This window comes from Stigmatopora nigra, chromosome 6 (genome assembly GCF_051989575.1).
Source record: "Stigmatopora nigra isolate UIUO_SnigA chromosome 6, RoL_Snig_1.1, whole genome shotgun sequence".
In the NCBI taxonomy this organism is placed as follows: Eukaryota; Metazoa; Chordata; class Actinopteri; order Syngnathiformes; family Syngnathidae; genus Stigmatopora; species Stigmatopora nigra.
The window spans coordinates 4,308,569-4,328,296 of NC_135513.1; the positions used below are offsets into that span (position 1 = coordinate 4,308,569).

The window sequence follows — 19,728 nt, forward strand, 5'->3', positions numbered from 1 at the left end:
GCATTGCAAGGCATTAGCATGCGATCCAGAGAAAGCCTGTCAGGATTTATTTGTTGCTATCAGTGGTACTCCACTGTAGGTGTCAGCTCTCTCAGAACAGAAAACACAAGAGGAGAGACTGGCTGTCAGTGGTCAACAAAGAACATGTAATGAAGATTGTGCTCCAAACGTCACACAATGAGGTTCATCAAATTCTGATGACCTAAAGTTTTTCTTAATGATCGACTTGCTTCCCATTGGCAATCTCCCAATACCATGCTGGCCTCCTATTAGCTTGAACAAAGCTGGGTCTCCATAATGCCATGACTGAGGTTATATTTCTTTTTAACTTTGGATTTACATTGCAAACGCCGCAATGCATGCTGAGAAGGCTTAAAATATGAGACTGTTTTTGTTGGTCTGAAAATCTGCCTGCAAAATTTGATTGGTCATTTGTTAGGGCATCATTATCCAAGGTAGTCTTGTTCACTAATGATCTTCCTATGTGGTGCATTCAATATCGCAAGCTGTTTCTTTGTGTTGTGCATAGTATAAGACACAAGAACAGCCAGTGAAAGTAAAGGTCAGCAACACCACTCTTTGTCTTGCAAGTCACTTGCTGAATTAATTTAAGTTTCCCTAAAAAGAAAATATTCTTCAATTTGGGTTTTTCATTCATTCATTTTACCTACCTACCAGCCTATTGGGGATGTTTTTGGGATGTAGGATGAAACCGGAGTACCCGGAGAAAATCTACTCAAGGCCCAGTAGAATCACAAACTCAACACTGACTGAAAGCACATCCTGTATTGGACTACAAGCTGTAATGCATGCAATTTTCAGGACAACAACAAACGTTTCCATATAAGTCGAAGGCTGAAAATGGTGTACTATAAAGCGAGTGGTTGTTTTGGAAAACTGATACACAATCATTAAACAGAAGCTGCAACAGTAAGAGAGTGTGGAAAAGTGCAACATTGATTCTTTAGTTAGTTGCTCATAAAGAAAAAGGCATTAAAAATACACTTAGTCTGCATTGCACATTCAGCTTTAGGCACAGGAAAGTGCTGAAATGTGTGCATTTTGTCCACTTGCCAATAACAGTGCATTTACACTGACAGCTAACATTTTACCTTTTAAAACAATTGTGCACATCAATATAGGTCTATAAGTTAGGTTCCTTCTGAAAATCAACTAATAATAGTCATACGTTCGTCCCTTAACTTTGTTTTATATTCTAAAAGCACAATTTTGTCTCGAATGAAATGTTAGGGCTCTCTTTCAGAAATATCTCAGTTGTTTCATCCTCTTGATTATGAACCAATTCCTATTGATTAGGCATAGCCCATCTTCAACATAGAATAGATGAGTTAAGCGCAAGTGCCAACGTTGCTTCACTCAATAGCTCTAAAGGAACCATGAACACTTTTAGAAAAGATCCTAAGGTCACAGACCGACAATCACCTATGGTGAATCTCTCAACTAACTACTGGTACTGGTACTACTACTTGCTCTGAACTTTTTATGATATAAAGTTTTGTTTCCATAGAAATCGCTGTTTTTGGCTGGGGAACCAATGGTAGAAGACCCAGTTTCCTGTTTTGGGGCCATGTTAAGAGAAAAAGAAGGACAAAGGCTAAAATACTTCAACTGACAAGGACTAGCATGAGGTAAGTAGAAACTCTGGTGCTGGGGGAATAAATGGCGGACAAGGCACGGGCATCATAAAGTTGAAAAGTCGTAGGTCAAGGACATCGTAAACCGAGGACTCCCTGGAGTTAAGTGTGCTTGTGTAATATATAAAATACTCCATAGACTGGCACCACCACTATTAAGGGAAGTTATAAATAAAATCTACTGCCCGCTGAACCATCTGTTCTGTGGTCAGAGGAGTCTGTGTTGTGCCCCTACTGACAAACCACTTTTAAAAAGTCGCTTCTGTCAGTCAAAGATTTGTAACATCTGGAACACTGTAGCTTTCAACATCAGTAAATGCCTCAATTCAACACTTTTGAGATTGACAAGTTCAAAATGAAATACAACGGTCCAGCATTGTTGCTGTCCAAATACTATTCTTCTCTTTGGGAACATAATCTTTCAAGAAAAAAATTCAAGAGATAATGCCATAAAGCAGGATACTAGACAGACCTGCCAATCAGAAAAATACATCTTTTTTTTTTGTATTACTCTGTATTATTCCACCCATGACTTTTTATAACACCACTTACCCTGTTGAAAGGTCAAGAGGAAGGTGAGCCTCACCTAACCCAGCCGACTGCATGTGAAAGACAGCTTATAAGAAAGGTTCCCTTTCAATCATGTGGACACCTGTGTGAACCAAAGATTGGAATCCAGCGTCCTGGAAGCTGACTCAAGAGTGGAAAAGAGATTCAAAACTGGCCGCCAATCAATCATAAGGTCAGTGTAAAACATAGATTAAGCTCCAACACCAGCTTCTCAAAACCAACCACCATAATTGTCTTTGTTAAAAACATGATAGTAATGTAAAAAATGTGTATTCAATGGTAGTCGGTTACATAATATTGGCGTGAATAGATAATAGGAAAATTGGTTCTCATAAATTACTGGAGAAACCACATACTGGAAAGTCAGAACCCACCCGGGGTTGGACCCTCGATCTCATAATTTTGAGGCTAACCACTCAACAACTGTGGTGCTATTTATTTATTTAGCTAAATGGTCGTCGTTGCAATGGATATAACATTTTATTATTTTTATTATTATGTGTACAGTTAGTTTTTAAATGCTAGAATTTACTGAAACGGTCACCAAAATGATACGACTCATTTTAAAGTAATGATCCAGTGTTGAAGCTTAGATACTAAAAGAGCAATTAAATTAAGGTCTAAAATGACTGCTATTTATTTAGAAAGAGTTTGCAATTAAATTTTCTTGTTAAAATATTACATTCCAAATGAGGGTAGAGTACAAAAGTACTCCTTTTGTCCCGATCATGGCATTCAGCATTCATTGAGTAACCTTGGAAACAGAGCAAATGGCAAGATTCTGTCTTTTTTATCATGACCCCAATTTATCTCCCACTACTGGTCCTTGCTGACTCAAAAAAGAGCTTTAAAAGAAAAGCATCTTTTTTGTATTTTATTTTGTCCATCAGCACTATTGTATAGTTGAGGGTGTTGGGTTACAGCTGCCTCTTCCATCTTGATGTTAAATTCAGCACAGCAGGTCTGGCAGCACTACAAAAAGCACATTAGCACACAGTTGAGAGGGGAAAAAAAACGTTGTTGCTGTTCTGCTGACAGAGGTAGAGTGGCATCGATCTCATTTATCAACAGGTAGCTTTTTGGTGCAATAGAAAACATGTACTGTTGTATAATAGATGAATTGTAAAACCTTCCACATTGCTTCTTCCTTTAGGGGCTGGTTTTTGGGAGTAGAACGCCAATAGCATTGCCCAGGATATATTTACATAGCACATTTTATACATGCATAAGAAACACAAACACCCCTTACCCGCAGCATGACTCAGCACTGAGGAAAGTTAGTGGAACTGTGTGGAAAGACAAAAGTAACTTCGCTAATGTACTTAAGAGTAAATGTGGTAGATTCGTTCTGCAATGTGTATCGCAGGGGGTTGCATGTTTTTGGGATGTGAAAGGAATTTGGAGAACCCTTGAGAAAACCTTCACAGGAATGGGCAAAATATGTCAATTCCACACAGGAATGTATAAATCTACCTACATGGATCGAACCCTCGATCTTAGAACTTTAAGGTGTTCCTTAGGTGGTTTGAGGCTAACCATGTCCAAAGTTATTTTTCAATTCTGCAAGTAACCCAAACTGAAACACAATTTACAGAATGTTAAAGTTCATTTTAAAACAGTTTGATAGGGTTGAAGTTGGCACTTGCAAGTTCTTTAACATTACCATCATCCAAGTATGCCTTTTTTTTTTGGAACTTGACATAAAAGGTGGCTTTCACGAACAGGTTCCATTGTACCAATTACGTCTGGTCCAACTGAGACTGAATTTGTTTGGGGGTACGTTTTGATGAGGTAGCACCTGCGGGTAATTGTTTGTGTTGCTTAACACCGATGAAAACACAACTAATAGTATCTTCAATGAACAACACAAGCTCACCGCATTGTTTTGTTCTTTCATTGGGACTGATTGGTTTTAAGACGATTATGCGGTGCGATAAAAACAAGGAGGCTGTGAAGGATCACATTACAGAAGGCAATGAAGACGTAGATGTGTAGAGAAAATTCAATTTCACATTGTTCAAAGGTAATTTTGTGGGCAGGGGCATAGGTATTTTGCAGGTATGTGCTTTGGTGAGGGGAAAACGGGCACCCTTTTTGCTATTAAATACGTTTTTAGCAAGTTTAAATATATTTACAACGATGTGGTAGAGTCAATCTTAATAAGAAAAATAGCACCATCTATATTTTCATCATTGTGGTAACCAGACTGCAGTGCAGTCTGGTTAAAATATGCTTTCCCATTTTTCCAACATGTCAAAATAGCTGGAAGTTGTAAGATCGAGCTAAGAGGAACATTCAGAGAAGGCAGAGACTAAAAGAAAATTAATTTCAGTCAGCCCTCATTTCACTTTAGAACTTTGCTTTAATAGATAGAAACATTTCCCACAGATGGCTCTGGTTTTTAACACAAGCACAACATCTAATATCAGTTAACAAGAGTAGAACTATTCCAGATTGTTGCTGGCTTTTTTAATTAAAACTCTGCCAGGCAGAGAAAATAAAAAACAGTGAACTACTATAAAAAATTAGAAACTGCATTTTTATATCTCTGGTTTGAAGACCACTCTTGGAAAATTGAGAAGCAATCTACATTTTATACATATAAGGCAAAGATGCCATCTCTGCAATTGGTCTTCATGAGAGAGTCGCTCTCAGCTTGTGCACGAAGGTTAAACGGATCTGTCAAGGATGGCCACTTTCCAGCAGAATGGATTGCTTTAGACGTGTTGCTTTCATGCATTTTGATGGGTTATCTACAAGCACATCAATCTTAAGAAGGTTAGATGGGCGGCATTTTTTATCATTACACTCAGATATACGTCATAGGTGTAGTTGATTATAAACAATATCGTATTTGCCGAACTATAAGTTGCACTTGAGTATAAGTTGCACTTGCCAAAAAATGCACAATGAAAGGGAAAAATATGTATAAGTTACACTGGAGTATGAGTTATACAACATTTGTTAATTTTGTGTACCATACATCCTCAGTTATACAATATTATGTATTAACGTAATGGAAAATTGGGAACAACTGTCAAAATATGCACCTTGTAATGTAACATTGATAGTTTTCTTTGTTTATTTATAACCTGAAAAGCAACATCTTAAACTGTTAGTGATCAGAGTGAAAAAATAAGACATATAAATCGAACTTGATTATAAGTCGTAGACCCAGCCGAATTATACAAAAAGTGCAGAAAATACATAACACAGTACATATATTTATGGTAATATTTTTTAGACTGCCATTGCAAGTCCCCAAAAAGTATAATTGAAAATGTTGTTTTCAAATTAACTAATTGATTTTTTTTAAGGATGATAAAACTGCGTCATAGACTTTAAGCAAAATCCTCATCAATTGATTATCAAGGCATTTAAGAACAATTTTGCCATCATATAACGCAATTAGAATTGCATTACAATCCATCACGAACTGGCAATCTTTTCTAATCTTGAAAAACATTATCCTTGAATCTAAAATCAATCATCTGAAGAGCTCTTTACATTAAATAGTATTGTACGTGTTCGGAGGACATTACTGCTTCTGCTTAAGAAGTAAATCCTTTCACATGACAGTAACTATTTAAAGTATTATTTTCTTCATTGCCACCAGTTACATGTTAATGTGACGCATAAACAGATCTGAAGAAGAAAAAAAAAAACACCTTTTGTTCATTTAATCCTCTATAAATGAATTCTCCGAGGAAGGAATTTGAATTCAAGCATTTGCAGGGTTAAGGTAGAGAAAAGTTTGTATTCTAACTTTGTTCTTTGGGATTTATCTTGAAATGCAAATAGAGCAAATGTGTTGTTGCTTTGCAATATGCAGTCAGATAATATTGCAAAGCTTTTAAAGAGTAGATAAGAATGCTATGTGATATTTGTGTCAGGTAGGTTGCAAAAAGACCACCTACAGCAGTCTAATCGACTTCCAGGCCAAGTGCACAGTAGTCATTAGAAATGCTGTTTATTATTCATGTGACGACTCACAGCATCTTCTCCAAACACAAATTGTATGGTGAGCATGTGGGAAAAATGTCTGGTCACTAGAGGCTCGGCATGATCTCTGATATAAGACAGCAGCGAGAGTTCATTTAACATTCACTTTAGGACTCGTGGCATCATCTAGGAACACTTACTGTAGGATTAAATTATCATTTCGGCCTCTGTATGCACATTCGCTTAGCAGGATTTGCATTGATAATGCATTAGGGAGTATAGATTAAAAAAAATCAAAATAAAAAAAAAAACAAACATGCTTCTGTTCCACTTAAGACAACTCCAGGAAAATGTGGCGCAAGATTGTAAACCTTGTCCAGAAAGATCCAATTATGTTAGTTTGCTTCACATATTCTTCATGGCAGGGGGATAAGGGTCTTGCACCACCATTATAGATTTGTTTACATGACACAAAATGTACTGTAATGTTATGAGGCAGATGCTAAAACTATTTCCACATTGGAAATGCCATTAGCAAAATAAAAGTGAAGTATGCGTTGAATATTTAATGAACTTGATTATTTATAATTATCAAAAAAATAAACATTTTTTACAGTGTTAAATTCATTATCCAGTGTGGGATTTGGATGACGCAGTCCAAAATTGTATCACCTCTTCTATATACATAGTATGGATATTAATTTAAAAGTTTCATTATTATAGACCAGGATGTCTGACATTGATACGAGCACATGAATATGGTTTTAATGCAACAGGGAGTTTTAGATCTCATCCCAGCAGGCTTCAATCAGTTCGGGGCGAGGTGCAATATTCGCCATGAGATTAGGCTGCTTTTAAATTGGCTGAAGAAAGCAAGATGAACCATACATCAGCAAAGTGAACTAAGCCAGTGAATGGGGAACAAGAGTGTGTGTTTTATCAAGCAAAGTGTGTGTGTGTGTGTGTGTGTGTGTAGGTTGGGGGGTTTATTCCTGGGTATAAATTTAACACAAAAATTACAGGTTTGGATGAGGAAAATTAATAAATCTTTAGAATATTGTCATCTAGGTAGTAATTAAGTTCACTATTAATATTAAAATGAAATAGGCTTTCTCAATTAACTTTGCTAGATCCTGCTTTTAAGATTATTTTGGAATTACTTTCTTCTTTTCCCTATTAAATACATATAATTCTAGCCCTATTTTATTTTTACAGTGTCTACTATTTGAAAATTATTCTCTTTATTGAATAGAAAGCTTTTAAAATAAGTGGTTTCCATAATAAGCTAAGATAGCTTTTTATTATAACAATTTGCGCTCCTTTTTTGCACATAAATTAAATGCCAGCGCAATGGAGGATGACAGTGTCTAAAGATTCTTCTTGACGATGTGTAACATCTAATTATCTAATATTTAATAAAATGCATCACGATTGGCTAAAGCAAGATATAAATAAATGTTTTTTTAAATGGACATTTCTGATTAGAGCAACAGAATACAAATATAAAGTAGTACTGTATATATAGAAAAATACTCCTTTAGAAAGAGCCTTGAAAAAGATGCTATTCATATACAAGCATTACACTTGAGTTAAGTTGCAGTTTTTTTAAGTAAAGTGAAGGATGTGATACTTATTGTTGACGATGTGTGATAATTCATATTTCAAAAGGCAGTAATAACTACCAACTCTCCGTTTTTTGGGTAAATATTATCTGTCTGCTCATGTGTTGGTGCCCAAACAGTAATGCATCTCATGAGATATCCAACTAATAACTAACTGTTGACGTATATTGAAAGAAATATGTGATCCCAAAACACTTAATGAAAGATGCCACTGGATTTTGTCCTTCCGAATTTAGTTACTGCACATTAAATTGTACTCATTAGAATGTGAAAAATATTTGTTTGCATTTCAGCCAAGCTCCATTTCGCACATAAAAAGTTAATTGTTGGTACGCTTGAAAGACTGCACGCAGTTTACCGGGTAGCCGTTAATATTTAATGATTTGATGTCTGTTTTTTTTTTTTCATTCAATGAGGTGCGAGCAGTAAATTAAGAGCAAATATAGATCCGTCTGCTCTATTACAGTTGCAGAAATTGCTGTCAGTTTGCCAAATTATTTGTCCAATAACAACCAAAGTATATTAATGTCCACCTCCCCAAAAGCTATGAGGCGGACATGGCCCTTATTTGTTCAAATGAGAATATGATAACTTGTTTAGGAAGTATACATAGTATTTATCCTACTAGAAAAAGTAAAATTATGACTTATGAGTGTGCATAAAAGGCTAAATTACTTGAGTCAAGATGGTCTAATTATTAGGCCATCTTGACTCAAGTGATTTAGCCTTGGTCAAAAGACCTTTTTTTGTCAAAAAGTCAAACATTTTAAGGACAACGACAAATTATTAGACTAATAATTGATGTTTGGCCTTAAAATGTTCAACTTTTTGACAAAAAAAGGTCTTTTGCCCAAGGCTAAATCACTTGAGTCAAAAGACCTTTTTTTCTGTCAAAAAGTCAAACATGTTTGTCCTTAAAATGTTTGACTTTTTGACCAAAAAAAGGTCTTTTGAAACATTTTAAGGACGAATGACTTCAATTATTAGCCTCTAATAATTGATGTCATTTGTCCTTAAAATGTTTGACTTTTTGGCACAAAGTTTTTTTGACCATTCAAAAGAAGACACTCCCTCAATCAAAACACTTCCAATTGGCACGTGCTAGTATATTAAATCTGGTATTCATCTCAAGCACATTTGTAGCTTACTAAGAGAGAAGAAAAGTGGGCCCAGCATGGTCCTCATGTTTTATCACTGGTTGCCACATGCAGGCAGAGATGAAGGTTGACTGTCTTATCACAGACACACCATTTACTCCCTGGGCCTCCTGCAGAAATGTGTTGAGCAATGTTTCCAGCCCCTGTGATCTCGGTAGAGGTGATTGATTTTAGGATGAGCTAACCAACAACAATCTTGATAAATATTACTCAGTGGACACGGAACCTTTCAGGAGCTGTGCACTCTGTCACCAAGACGGCGCTTCCCAAAAAAATAAATATAGCAATTGATCAAGGGGAATTTAGCAAAAGAACAGAGCTTACTCTGAACTTTCCACACTTGGGACTCCCTGTGTATATTGGTTTCCAAATAGATTCTGTAGTTGGGTGTAGTGCAGCCACACTGACATTTATTTCCTTCTCCAAGGAGTTTTATATTTTTATGCTTCTGGCACAGTTGGGTTACTCTTGCAAGAAGCCACAATGCAGTTTTCTTGGTTAGTTAATACAGTAATAAAAGGGTCATTTTGTCTTTTAACGTTATTCAGTCATTCCTTTTCAATACCGCTTATTCTGGTCAGGGTGGCGGGGTGCTGGAGCTTATCCCAGCTGTGTTTCGGGTGTCTAAGAAAATATGAATAGAAAAGTAGAACGAGCTTGAACCATCTTGTATATCTAGAAAATGAATAATTGTAATATTGGCTGCCATTTGTAGTTGAAGTACGAATAGTTTTAGTCCAAGTAAACTTGTATATAGTACAAGTACACATAACTATACACATAATACTTATGTTAGAAACACAAACACATGTTTGTATTGCAAGTCTACACAAGTACATGTGTTTGTAATACATGTACACATACCAGTACACACGTTCATGCACTTGTAGTACAAGTACACAAAAGTATGCATACTTGTAGTTCAATTGACCATAGATGACTATGATGATTGTGTTTTTGTTGTATAAGTAAATATACTTCCATAACCTTGTTTTAGTGCTTCAACCTTTTAGTATTTATTGAAAGATTACAGCTGTACAACTAAGTAAATTGAAGTACAAATCTTAGCCATTAGTTGTTTATTCATAAGGGTATTTATGACTTACAGGCACACACATCAAAATAGCTAGTGGAATATAAAGTTGTAGTAGAATTTAAAATGTTATTTTAAAATGGTGTTAATAATAATCACCAATTAAGCCACAGGGATGAAAATAGCTTGAAAATTGTTTTTTTCCCCTTTTTTTTAACATGAAAGTCTATGGACTTTGCCATGCAAAAAGAAATGCATTTGTATAGTCCGTAAAACTACTCACAAAGTATGCCATCGACTCCCATAAGGCACAAGACATCTTGTAGCTAAATGACTTTTATTGGGCAATGTAGCACCATGAAAGCACAGTGTCATTTTGGGTACTAATCTAACAATTATATTCATATAACATCCAATATCATTTTACTATCTGGAGGATATCTTCAGCTGCTCTTTTTTTTACCAGTGATTAAAAGCAAAAAGATTCACTGAAGTAAAAATGTCTTTATGGGCCTATTTACCATCTTGTACCTTGTCCTATGAATTACACACCCTTGAGGATCATATAAATTGGCACTTTCATCCCTTTGGCAATCTGTGGTCATGTATTTAAGGATCTGGTGCAATGTGTTTTTCATGTGTAAATTTTAATCCCAGCAAAATCCTTCACAGACATTAAAGGAAAAAATATATCCTCCAGACATGCAAACAACTGCCTAAAATATTAAGGTATATAACTGTGCTATTAGATTTTGAATTAATAAGTCTTTTTTTTTAGATTTAGTTTAGGTGGGCCTGCAAATAATACTTCCTTTTTTTCTTTGACCACCAAGATTTGAATATATAGGCTATAGTTATCTGAAACACTTATGTTAACAGATTTAAGCATTGTTACTTTAATGTATGGCTTTATTATATATATTTTGGCAGGTGCGACTTATACTCAGGTGTGGTTCAAAGTCCGAAAATACAGTACTAAGAATAGACTGGTTAGACTGTGTGTTCGTCATTTTGCTGATATATATATGTGGTAATTTCAAACATTTTAATTGGCCCTGCTGTAGAAGTTCGCCTCAGGTCACATCAGTTGAAATGTGGCACGCTAAGGACACAATTCATGAATCCAAAGCACATCTACTTTAAAATAGAGCAGGGATTTTCCATTGTTGTTTGTTTTACTATTGATAAGAATTGTGAGGCCAGTGAGACTCACTACTCCAAAATGTTATAAATTCAAGAGGCACTGTAGAAAATAATTGAATTGAATTGAATGCTTTTATTGTCATGATACAAGTATAATGAGATGTAAAGCTTTCACCACATAGTGTACAAATAACAACAGACACACACATAACTAATCAATACACAAGAAATGAATATAGAAGTAGTGTAAGTTAGGTCAGCACAGTGAAGTGGACTTGTTCCGCTCAAGTCCAGGATGAGTTCTATGGTTTTTGTAGACCATTCACTGAGTCTATAGACGCAACAACAAACAAGCAGACACATAGAAAATCAATATATAGTGATGATGAATAAATAATAACTAACAACTCATCTTTTTTGAGTTTTTTTGTAGAGAAATAAAGTTCATTCCATTCAATGTTTCATATGCTGTTAAGTGACTGAACAGAGATGGCCTTGAATGCATAAGTGATGGCTGGAAAACATCTTAAAAACAAATTAAGTGCTCAAAGATCCCATGCTTTCCTTTGCGCCCACCCAAGCATTTTGACCACTTTCATGCAAATCTACAAAATGTTTTGCAACAAGTTACCATAGAGACCATTACTGCAGTCTCATCTGTGGGAGGTGGGAGAGTGAGGAGGGGGGTTTCTTGGATCAGCCCTCAGTATCTGAGAATGTAAGACAAGGTAAAGAAAGAGGGGGGGAAAGATAAACCGACTAGAAAGAGAATAATGTAATTTTAAAGAGGTTTCCTCAGGCAACGCCATCAAAAATAAGTCTATACTTGGCAAGGACGTCCACTTATATTAAGGATTCTTTTGTCTTGTTCCTGAGGAACAAAAGCAGAGAGAGAGGTCCTTCTCTGTGGATGACAAATTTCATCCTGGTACACTTGACGCAGTATGTCACTTTGTATTGGAATCAATCAGTTTATGAATGGATATAGCTTTACTGAGTTCTGATAACACGAAATGACAAAAAGTCAATTTCTTTACATAGAATAGAATAGAATAGAATATTGGGACCCAAGCCTACAATTTTCCATTCATTTCATTGTTCATTTATATTCAATGTGGCTTATCCTTGTCATTGCTGTGGAGTGCTGGAGCCTATCCCAAGTGACGTCGAGCAAAAGGCACACTACACCCTTGACTGGTCGCCAGCCAGTCATAAAGCACACCACAACAAGTATTACTATATGCTAATATGTAATAATATGACTATACCATTACAGTACAGATTACTTGTATTTAATTGAGAAGTTCATTCATTTTTGATTATTTATGTTATTTATTACTTATATGTATTTTAATGGATTTATTTATTTCAAACCTGGCATTCAATTATTGTTAAAAATCGACTATGTAAAGTAGGGCTTGTTTTAAATAACCGTGTATATAGTAATGCTTAAAAAAATGACCATCTATAGTGAGGCTTTTTGGGAAAAAATTACCATGTATAGTAAGGCTTTTTGGGAAAAAAATACCATCTATAGTAAGGCTTTTTTGGGAAAATAAATGACCATGTATAGTAAGCCAAAAAAAAAAAAGAATATAGTGCTAACAATACAAATGCTATTGGTAGAACAAACACCAGGGTCATGTTTTAGTCTACCTGATCCAATACAATTTCAATATTTACTCTGCTGTAAATCCTCCTTGTTTGCTGCTTTGGCACTCTGTGGCGGTGTTTAGTCGTTGCTCCACCACCCCCCCCCCCCCCCCCAAAAAAAAAAAAAAACATCTGCCATTTTTGGCAGAAAACAACAATGTGTGTAACAGTGAAACAAAAGACTGAAAAGACAAAACGTGATCTTTTATGAAAGACTGAGAGTAACAATATATAAGCATATCGTTTCCTCAAGAGTCATCATATGCGACAAAATGTCCATTGATGTGATCCACTTGAATTACTAAGTCAATATCTTCAAAGGATTTTGTTGTCATGTGAGTCAGACCGAGCAAAATTACCACAGAAACTGCAATTTCCACTACAAACCAAGAACCCACACTCATTTCTAATTCTGTCTTGTTAACAAGATGCATTAAACATGGATTGCGACGCAAATGAAATGCAACTGAAAACATGCTCTAAAAGGTAAACAGCAGCTTTATTGTAACAATCACACACTTTAGTGTGCTACTAAAGGCTGTGACAAAGAGTAAGCATGCCCCCTACAGGCTAACTCCTAACATACAGGCAACAATAAGTCTGCGATTAACACATTGCCTGCCATTGATAGACTCTGTTAAATTACAGTTTATTTAGTTGCTTATGCTTTATCGTGTGACTTCTTAGGCAGAGTTATATTTGCGTATACACTTTTTTGCAATTAGTTATAGAACAAAATGTGCATTCATATAATGTAAGAAAGAAGGAAATAACCATGGTAATTATTATAAAAAAGTTGGTAAACTAGCATGTGAGAAGACACCACAGGAGTAAAACAATGTCAAAAACTTCCTAAGAGTTATTTTCCTCAAAATTAATTTGTTGTTTATCATTGACGGCAATAGACATTCAATTCATTTAAACTAAATTTGGCAAAAATCATCGAATAATCTCCGCAAGATCCCTTGGTTCAAATAGATTTGATGTCAATCATCACCAACTGAAACCATTGGGTTGATCATATTATGAGAAATTATCCAATATTAAGACTTGAAGAACTTGAGATAAAATGACAACAAGTAAAAACATTCCCTCCAATAACAAATGTTGAATTATAATAACAAACAAGAAAAACAGACCAAATTAAAAGGTTTTCATCAGAAGTTGTAATGGTTCCCTGGTGTGCTATGAGATTTTGTTTATCTACTCATTTGAAAAATGAATGTGCTGTATAATGTGTCTCGTGCATCAACAGCAGCTCACAAACAATTTTAATAGAGCACATATCAAAAATAATATACTTGTGAACATCAAAACCAATCTCTCAATGGGATTATAGCATGATACTGACGATCCCAAAGGCTGGAATCACGATGGGAAGCCTAACAACAGCTGCCGGAATGTGATATCTCTGCACAGGAGGTGAGCATTGAAAGTATTACTGTGAATAGAAATGCGTGTAAACACATCTCTTTTACAAGGAAGAAAAATGTGCTGTCAGCCCTTAGGATCAATAATGAAATAGAGGACATAATCTCGGATTATTAGTGCTAAATTTTACACGGCACAAGACATCAAAAGGCATCAGGATATGAAAAATTGTAATGTTTATACGCATAAAATTAATATCCATTTAACAGCCACTGTGGACAATCACAGTCTTTATATTTAGCCTGACAGCAACTCAAATATTTACCCTTCAAAAAATGAAATTATGCTGTTTGCCTGAAACTGAGGCAAGCGAACAGTTACTTGTGTATATTTGAATATGAAAGAAAAAGATCCGGCTGCCCATTTTGCCCCCAAGACTATTTCTATTTCTTGACATTTCACAATTGTAAAAAAAAAAAAAAAGGAAGGAGACATTTCAAACGGAACTCACCCTGTTAAACCCAAATTTGAGGCAGATTAGTTGTTCTGCTTGAGAGAAGGAATAAACCAAAAGGAACATTCAAAACTGCACTATACAGCCATAATGTTATATTTTAATCAGAACTAATCATGCAGAATTAAATGGCAGGTTTCATTTTTGTATAAAACTGTTACAAAAGCCAGCACAGATACATACTCACACACCAATCCCTTTGCCCAAGGACACAAGTGTGACTAAAGAAAAAAATAAAGATTAAAGTCTCACTATGACCTGAGGGGGTACTTTACTAAATGCAATAGATTGGACTTCACTGAGCTGTAACTCCTAGTCATTTTCTTTGTAAAGTACATCAAAAAGCGCAAAACATGGATTTAATCCCGTTTCAGTCTTGTTCAGATATAGTTACCGGAAGTGATGTATCTGAAGATAGGATTTTATCACGTGTTTAGTTGGATTGATGTGGCGGATGGCATTTGTGTTTTTTAAGAAATTAAATTGTTTCATCAGAGAAACTGGTCATATGACCATGTTTATTCAGGCTTTTAAAATGTAAAAAAAAACATGCAAGGCTTTTTTTGCCTAAAAATATTACCATGTACAGTAAGGCATTTTTCTTTAAAAAAAATGACCATGGTTCCAAACTTTTTGAAGCTATTTATAAAATCAAATAATCAGTAAAGTAACCACAGTAGTTTACTTTTATGTTAAGTCTGCCACCACTGTTTGATAGTCTAAAAGAAGTAATTATATTATTGATTCATGAGGTGTTTTAAGGATTTAATCTTTTTCTTGCAAATCTCCAATCTCATGAAAATTCATGGTTAAATTGCCTCAATTCTTTTTAACTCTGCCTTCTTAGAAAGCAGCATTGAAATAAATTATGCAAATGATTTCTTTCACTAAGGACTTTACATAACTCCAGTGTTGCCTCTACTTACAAAATTAATTAGTTCCAAAAGTGGTTTCATAACTTTAAGTAGAGACATATTTAACATGTAAAAGCCCAAATCAGTTCCAAGATTTCCCAATATTACCCCGGAAATGCTTTAAAATTTAACAAAAAGTATAACAACTTTGTAGGAAATATTTTCGTATATTGTATGTGTTTTAAAAATCATTTCTGCAATATATTACAATCATGTTAAACAACTCTCGTAGCAATTCAAAATGTCTAAAACAATCTGAAAAAAATCGAACAAAACGCCATTTTTAAATGGTCAAAAAAAGAGAGGCAGTGCTTACCTCCCCGTGATCCACGTGAGGATAAGGGTTACGTAAAATGAGTAAACATGCTGACTACCAAGTCACCACCATGGATGAATATATTATATATATATTTAGTTTTTTTTGTTTTTGTTTAGGTTTTTTGATAGTTGATGGATCGTCTTATCGCATATACAGAACAGATACATGTTTCGGAAGAACAAATCAATTCCACAGATGATTGAGAACCAAAAGGAAGGAGCTCTAGTCTTCCATGCCTATACATCGCCTTCTCTGTCCTCATTCTTGCCCTCAATTCCCAAAGCAATCTCAAGCCAGTGATTCTATTAAAACAACACAGCCTCATGCAAATTGCTACTGTCAAGCCTCTTGGTTTTATTTCTTGTCTTGAAAACAGCTCGATGCTTTAATGGAGACTGCAACGTACAAAGTTTGCACCATCAGGTAAGATCAATGGTATCAATAAAACAAATCTGATAACGCTCGTTGCCCCACATCCATGTAAAATGAGCAAAAGGTGACAGTGAAGGGATGAACACTTACATAATTGAGAGTGCGTGAAAACAAAGCATGTAATTACAGCCAAGGGCAACAAATCCAAGCGCACCCTATGCAGCTTTCCAGTCGACAACGTTTTGCTGCCGCAAATTAATTGTCCTAATTGCAGGTGGCAGCATACGTGATTGTTTGCTATTGCATCTAGCAAGTGTTAATGACCCGCCACACATGCCAAGTTAGTTTCTAATCATCCATGACCATGAACCTTGAAACTGACTTTAAAATGTAGCCTTACATGCTTTTTGTCTGTTCAACTGAAAACCTTTTAGAGCAGTATGCCTCATTTACCAGCTGACATTTTGTCATCTTGGCGACATTCAATAACTTACCCGACTCATTTGTTATTGCAGTGGCGGGCTGTGCATTTAATCCAGCTTGGTGTGTGCAGTTTGCATGTTCTCCCGAGGCCTGCGTGGGTTTTCTTTGGATGCTCCGGTTTCCTCTCACATTCCAAAGGTATGCATGGTAGGCTGATAGGACACTCTAAATTGCCCCTAGGTATGATAGTGAGTGCGAGTGGTTGCGTGTCTCTTTGTGCCCTGCGATTGGCTGGCCACCAATTCAGGGTGCACCCACCCCTGGCCCAAAGTCAGCTGGTCCAGCACCCCCTTCGACTCCTAGTGATGTTAAAGCGTTTCAGAAAACGAATGAATAAAGAAGGAAGGCATGTGTGAATGAATGTGTGTGAATGAATGTGTGTGAATGAATGTGTGAATGTATGCGTGTGACTGAATGCATGTGACTGAATGCATGTGACTGAATGCATGTGACTGAATGCATGTGACTGAATGCATGTGACTGAATGCATGTGACTGAATGCATGTGACTGAATGTATGCATGCATTAATACATAGTAAAGTGAGGATGTTGTCTTTAAAAAACGACCTAGTATAGTATAACTTGTCTCTTAAAAAAATTACATAGTGTAGTGAGGCTTTTTTGCCAGAAAATGACAAAGTATAGTATGGCACTGTAGTGTAGAGGTTAACTCACATGTTTCTCGAGTGGGTGGCCCGGGTTCAAATCCCGGCTGGGACACATTTTCCCTTAATTGTTTCTGTGTCTTTGTTGTCAATACTTTCAGATGATGACAGAAAAAAGTGTAGCAAAATTGTGGCCTAGAGGTTAACTCACCTGTCTCTCGTCTAGGAGGGCTGGGTTCAAATCCCGGTCTGGACACATTTTCTCTTAGTTGTTTCTGTGGACTTCTTGTCAAGACACTCAAATGATTACAAAGGCACCTGTGGTCACTTGGTGGCGTAGTGGTTAACTCACCTGTCTCCAGTCTGGGAGACCTGGGTTCGATTCCCGGTTGTGACACTTTTTCACTTAGTTAGTTCTGTGGACTTCTTCTCAAGACACTCAAATGATTACAAAGAAAAGTGTAGCCACTTGGTGGCGCAGAGGTTAGATCACTGGACTCCCGTCTGGGAGACCTGGGTTCGATTCCCGCTGCTGTCGTTTGGCTGATCACTACACCATGTAGGTCAGTAAATGGAATAAGAAGAAGAAGAAAAAAAAACTTTTTAATTTATATTAAACACTTAGTCATACTTTTCAGTAAAAGGTTTTATTCCGAACTGCCTTCGGCAGTTCGGAAGACAGTTGGAGGGGCCACTTTATGTCGCGTTCTCGAGTCGGCCTTCGGCCGACTCTCGACCGCTTGCTTGGTCAGTCAACCGCCGACACCGGGGATCGATCCAACGTCTCTCCGACCGAAGGCGAGTGAGCAACCTACTACACCAACTCGTGCCCCACTTATACATAGGTGTTGAAACGTTTTATCCAAGGAAACGGGGTGAAACACTTAGTCATTTTTTGGACAAAATGCTTCATCCACCACTGAATACTTATTCAGTTAGACACTTAGCCATTAGAACTTATTCTTTTAACTGAATAATATTTGGAAAATCTTTGCAGGCACTTGGATTCGAACCAAGGACCACAGATGTGGGAGACTGATGACTTTACCACTGGGCCACCACCCTGTGAGAGAAAGCAGTAGCACTTGTACTTTTACCTTTCACTTACCTGAATAATATTGGGAAAATCTTTGCAGGCACTTGGATTCGAACCAAGGACCACAGATGTGGGAGACTGATGACCTAACCACTGGGCCACCACCCTGTGTAGGTAAGTGGTAGTACTTCTACTTTTATCCCTTTCATTTACCTGAACATTTTTGGGAAAATCTTTGCATGCACTAGGATTCGAACCCAGGACCACAGAGTTGGAAAACTGACGACTTATCCACTGGGCCACCACCCTGTAAGAGAAGGTGGTAGTACTTATACTTTTATCTCCTTCATTTACCTGAATAATATTCGGAAAATTTTTGCAGGCACTAGGGTTTGAACCCAGGACCACAGATATAGGCAACTTATGACTTAGCCACTGGGCCACCAACCTGTAACAGTAGCTTGTAGTACTTGTACTTTTATCTCTGTCATTTACCTGAACAATAATGGGAAAATCTTTGCATGCACTAGGATTTGAACCCAGGACCTTTGAGGTGGGAGACTGATGACTTATCCACTGGTCCAACACCATGTCAGAGTAAGCAGCAGTACTTTACTTTCCTTCAAGTGGGAAAAGTTAGATAAGCTTACAAAGCAGAACAAAACCAGGATTTTCCACACATCTACATGAATATCTATTAAACTTACTTTTTTTGTTTGCAGGTGTCCTCTTCAGTTTGGGAAACCTTTTCGTTGGAAGACTGTTTATCCCACAAGTCATTTATTTTTGCCTTTGTCGCTAATCTGAAAAAATAACAGTTGACAGCAAAGTATCTCTTGTTCTATTATGTGACCTTGACTTTTATGTATCTCTTGTTGGTAGATGGATAGAGAGATAGATGGATGGATGGATAGTTGATGCCAAATGCAAATTCAAAATTATGCCAGTACAGTGAAACTTCTAACATCCAAGGTACAGTTTAAAATGTTCCCATCTCAGCAGGAATTTTGTGAGTGACGAACTCGTCTTGAATATCAGTCCCAGGATCAAATTTAGGATGACTAAATTCATTTAAGCAAAGTCCAGTGAATTTTATGATTTATTTAAGATATTTTATACAAGCAAAAGAGCAGTAAGCCTATTTTAACTCTGTATGTTCTCCACTCTGCATAACTTTATCCTGTGAACTGTAATGGAAATGTGTTTATCTGCTAAGCTCCTTCCATGGATTCCTTCATTGGGGCTAATTAGAAGATAAACAAGCTATTTATGAATAGTAATTTTAGTGACATTTTCCTTCTCATTAAAATATGACGGACTAAACATTTGAAAAAGATTA

The 19,728-nt window shown here is 36.4% G+C and overlaps 1 long non-coding RNA gene across 1 annotated transcript; it reads left to right on the forward strand.

The window, feature by feature from the left end:
- Window positions 1-1,526: 1,526 nt before the first annotated feature.
- LOC144197942 (uncharacterized) lies at window positions 1,527-19,234 on the forward strand. Its single transcript, XR_013326626.1, has 6 exons — window positions 1,527-1,649; window positions 2,219-2,397; window positions 18,351-18,418; window positions 18,490-18,563; window positions 18,638-18,986; window positions 19,112-19,234. It is a non-coding gene; the product is annotated as an uncharacterized LOC144197942 (long non-coding RNA).
- Window positions 19,235-19,728: the final 494 nt, after the last annotated feature.